General features: G+C 45.1%; 1 protein-coding gene across 1 annotated transcript in view; it reads left to right on the top strand.

Annotated features, from left to right (window-relative positions):
• Positions 1-4,787, top strand: part of LMNB1 (lamin B1) — a 62,482-nt gene that overhangs the window by 15,426 nt on the left and 42,269 nt on the right. The gene's annotated exons all lie outside the window — the stretch shown is intronic.

Here is a 4,787-nt window from a genome sequence, read left to right as displayed (position 1 = left end):
TCTCTCTCTCTCTCTCTCTCTCTGTCTTTCTCTCATTTTGAGACAGAGTTTGCTCTTGTTGTCCAGACTAGAGCAGTGGTGGGATCTCGGCTCACTGCAACCTCTGCCTACCGGGTTCAAGTGATTCTCCTGCCTCAGCCTCCCAAATAGCCAGGCATGTGCCACCACGCCTGGCTAATTTTTTATATTTTTAGTAGAGATGGGATTTCTTCATGTTATCAGGCTGGTCTGGAACTCCTGACCTCAGGTGATCCATCCGTCTCGGCCTCCCAAAGTGCTGGGATTACAGGTGTGAGCCGCCGAGCCTGACCTTTTTTTTTTTTTTTTAACTAAACGATAGGGTCTCCAGACTGGAATGCAGTGGCATGATCTTGGCTCACTACATACAGCCTCAACCTTCTAGGCTCAAGTGATCCTCTCACCTCAGCCTCTGGAGTAATTGGGACTGTAGGTGTGTACCACTACACCCAGCTAACTTTTTGATTTTTTCGTAGAGACAAGTTCTTACAGTGTTGCCCAGGCTGGTCTCAAACTCCTGAGCTCAAGTGGCCCTCCTGCCTCAGCCTTCCAAAGTGCTGGGATTACAGGTGTGAACCACCACACCTGGCCTTTTTTGTTTTTTTCTTTTTTTTTCAGAGACAGGGTCTCGCTGTGTTGCCCAGGCTGGAGTGCAGTGGCTATTCACAGGCGCGATCCCACTATGGATCAGCACGGGAGTTTTGACCTGCGCCGTTTCCAACCTGGGCCGGTTCACCGCTCCTTAGGCAACCTGGTGGTCCCCCACCCCCGGGAGGTCACCATATTGATGCCGAATTTAGTGTGGACACCCGATTGGCATAGCGCGCTACAGCTCAGAACTCCTGGGCTCAAGCAATCCTCCCACCTCAGCCTCCCCAGTAGCTGGGACTACAGGCATGCGCCACCACGCCGGGCGCACCTGGCCTTTTTTATTCTCTTGATATCTCTTTTTTTTTTTTCCCTTTTTGAGACAGAGTCTCACTTTTGTTGCCCAGGCTGGAGTGCCATGGTGCAATCTCAGCTCACTGCAACCTCCACCTCCATGTTCAAGTGATTCTCATGCCTCAGCCTCCTGAGCAGCTGGGATTATAAGTGCCCACTATGACACTGGGCTAATTTTTGTATTTTTAGTAGAGATGGGGTTTCACCATGTTGGTCAGGCTGGTCTTGAACTCCTGACCTCAAGTGATCTTCCTGTCTCTGCCTCCCACAGTGCTGGGTTTACAGATGTGAGCCACGTGAGCCATGGCACCTGGCCTATTCTCTTGATATCTCTATAGCATTGTTTTTGTCTAAATTTGATAGATTTGGTACTTTCTTTTTTATTTTTTTGAGATGGACTCTTGCTCAGTCGCCCTGTCTGGAGCTCAGTGGCAAAATATCAGCTCATTGCAACTTCCGCCTCCTGGGTTCAAGTGATTTTTTTGCCTCAGCCTCCCGAGTAGCTGGGATTACAGATGCATACCACCATGCCCGGTTTACTTGTTTGTTTTAGTAGAAATGGGGTTTTGCCATGTTGGCCGGGCGGGTCTTGAACTCCTGACTTCAGGTGATCCACCTGCTCCCAATGTGTTGGGATTACAGGCGTGAGCCACTGCGCCTGGTGGATTTGGTAGTTTCTCTTATCTTTGCAGAAGTCTTCATTGTCCTTCGTAGCCCCTCTTTGCTAAGTTACTTTCTTTTTCTGTTTAGGTCTTTTGTATCATCACTCAGTGAAGGGAACAGAAACTACTGGGGATTTTAAGCAGAAAGGGAAAGAATATGAGATGCAGGTGCTCAGAAATGATTTTTAGAGGGGGGCTAGAGGAGCAGTAATGATCCCTAGAATATTGTTGTAGAACTGACCTTCTGTGGGAGCTTTTATGTATGAGGTCACCAATGAAACTAGTGAACTGTTTTAAAAACAGTGTATAGCTACTATTCAGGACCAGGAAGATGCCACTGTGATTGCTTTAGGAACAGCTGCCTCATGACACCCAACAAACTGGAGAATGGATATTGGAACACTGTTTCTGAAATATTTTACACCCAGATCAGTGCCTGGCACATTGTAGATAGGTTACAAAGTAGTGGTTATTGGTTTTTATTTTTAAGTGAATCAGTCATTTTTATTAAGACTTAATCTGTAAGTGTCTTCTCCATACTCCTGTGCCTGTTTATATTACAGTGAATTTTTGTTCGTTTGTTTCAAAGAACTGGTTTTGTGGTCCAGTTTCAATCACATTTAGTATTTTTCCTAATTTTTTTCCTGAGTTTCAGCTAGAGCTTGCTTGAATCTGATTAGGTTGTTGCTAATTCATTGACAGATTAGTTTATTCAGTGAGTAGCAGAATTTTATTAGCACCAGAAACTATCCTTTGCAGCTTTGAGTTATGCAGAAGCATCTTCTTAGCCTTTTTGCATGTGCCACAGGAGACCCTTGTTAATAGAAATTGTGATCACAAGACATTCTGGAGTTTTTGTGTAATTTTTTATTTCTTTTTGAGATGGAGTCTCACTTTGTTGCCCAGGCTAGAGTGCAGTGGTGTGTGTGATCTTGGCTTACTGCCACCTCAGCCTCCCAGGTTCAAGCGATTCTCGTGCCTCAGCCTCCTGAGCAGCTGAGGATTACAGGCGCCCACCACCACACCCTGCTAATTTTTGTAGTTTTAGTAGAGATGGGATTTCAACATGTTGGTCAGGCTGGTCTCGAACTCCTGACCTTGTGATCTGCCTGCCTTGGCCTCCCAAAGTGCAGGGATTTACAGGTGTGAGCCACTGCACCCGGCTGGATGCATTTTTAAAATCTCCTTTTTTTCCCCTTGCCCTGTCTTCTTATGGTGCTGACTAATCTCCACTTTCTGATTGGTAGTGCTAGTCTAGAGTAGGGTATACCGAGACAAATGAAGGACACCCAAGGAGTGGGAGACAGAGTCATCTTCACAGAAGGACTAATGCAGAGGCCAAGCAAAGTTCAGACACTGAGTTCCAGAGCCAAGTTCAGTGCAGAATCCAGGGTTGGAAATGATCTTAAAACAATTCAGGGTTAAACTGGTGGTATGGTGTAAAACCAGTATGATAAAAGCAGCAGAGTATGTAGTATTGATGGTGGTGAAGGTGCTCAGGAGCAATTCAGAAAGTGTTAACCAATTGGATCTAGGTTAGTCCTGTAGGCCTCAGGAGAGGAAAGGGATGTGTCCCAGATACATGGTACTAGGTTTTATTGGGAAAGTACAACCATAGTAAAGCTGTGTATGTTAGTCTTAAATCAATGCTGTAGAATGTTAGCAAGGATATAAATATATCCTTTCTAGCTAATTTCCTTTATCCCTCCCCTCCCCTCCTCTCCCCTCCTCTCCCTTCTCCCCCCCCCCCCCCCCCCCCCCCCCCCCCCCCCCCCCCCCCCCCCCCCCCCCCCCCCCCCCCCCCTCCCCCTTTTTTTTTTTTTTTTTTTTTCCTTTTTTTTAATATGGAATCTTACTCTTTAGCCCAGAGGAGTGCAGTGGCACAATCTTGGCTCAGTGCAGCCCCTGCCCCCTGGGTTCAAGCAGTTCTCCTGCCTGAGTCTCCTGAGTAGTTGGGATTACAGGCATACAGCCACCATGCCCAGCTAATTTTGTATTTTTAGTAGAGATGGGGTTTTGCCATGTTGGCCAGGGTGGTCTTGAACTCCTAGCCTCAGGTGATCCACCCACCTCGGTCTCACAAAGTGCTGAGATTACAGGTGTGAGCCACTGCACCCGGCCGTACTAATTTTCTTTTTAATGGTCAGGTACTCGATTAGACCTGGTTACTTGTTATGACTGATAAAATTCAAGCTTACTTGAAATGAGAACTAATTTTGTTTATTAAGGGAAGAAATTCTTAATTAGCATAGAATGCCAGTTACATTTATAAAACGTTTATCTTATGGTTGCAGTTAGGGTTTGGTTCTTCTGTAAAACATGTAAAGCAAATGGGTATGTTTTGTGACTTATTTTCAGGAGCATGAGTATTTTTAGTATTAGATTCACATGTTGAATTTAACATAGGAAGATCTCCTTATCTGGACTAGGAAAAGTTTAATCAGACAGGTGGATAATACAACAAATCCGGTCAGGAAATGTACTAGAAGTAAATGTATACTAATACTTTAAGTGGTAGATAGCTTCTACTAATTTAGGATTCCTATCTAAATTGCTCCCTGTTTGGAGGCATTGTCAGATGTCACTCTGTTTAGGTGATAGCTATAGCAAATTCCTGTGCATGTTTTAGGATATCAATTCTACAGGTTTCTGCACTTTGACCATGTGCTGATAATTACACTTGGATTTTCTATATACTGACGAATGAAAAATAATATGGTTAAAAAATTATGACAAAATTATGTTCAGAGTGTTAACTCACTGCATAGCTCCCATGTATCCTTGACAACTCATGTGACATATAAGACTCATTGATTTGGCTGAGTGCAGTGTCTTACACTGGTAATCTCAGTGCTTTCAGAGGCTGATGTGGACAGATCACTCGAGCCCAGGAGTTTGAGACCAGTCTGGGCAACATAGCAAAACCCCATCTTCCCACTTACCCCCTCAAAATGCAAAAATTAGCCTGACGTGGTGGCACATGTGTATAATCCCAGCTACTTGAGAGACTGAGATGGGAGGATTGCCTGAGTCCAGGAGGTGGACTGTGAGCCGTGATCCTGCCACTGCACTACTGCCTCCTGGGTTCAAGTGATTCTCCTGCCTCAGCTTCCTGAGTAACTGGGACTACAGGTGCATACTACCACACCCAGCTACTTTTTTTTT

The sequence above is a fragment of the Cebus imitator genome, unplaced genomic scaffold (assembly GCF_001604975.1).
Source record: "Cebus imitator isolate Cc_AM_T3 unplaced genomic scaffold, Cebus_imitator-1.0 Scaffold275, whole genome shotgun sequence".
Taxonomy (NCBI): Eukaryota; Metazoa; Chordata; class Mammalia; order Primates; family Cebidae; genus Cebus; species Cebus imitator.
The sequence above is the reverse complement of the archived record's forward strand: the minus strand, read 5'-3'. Positions and strand labels throughout refer to the sequence as shown.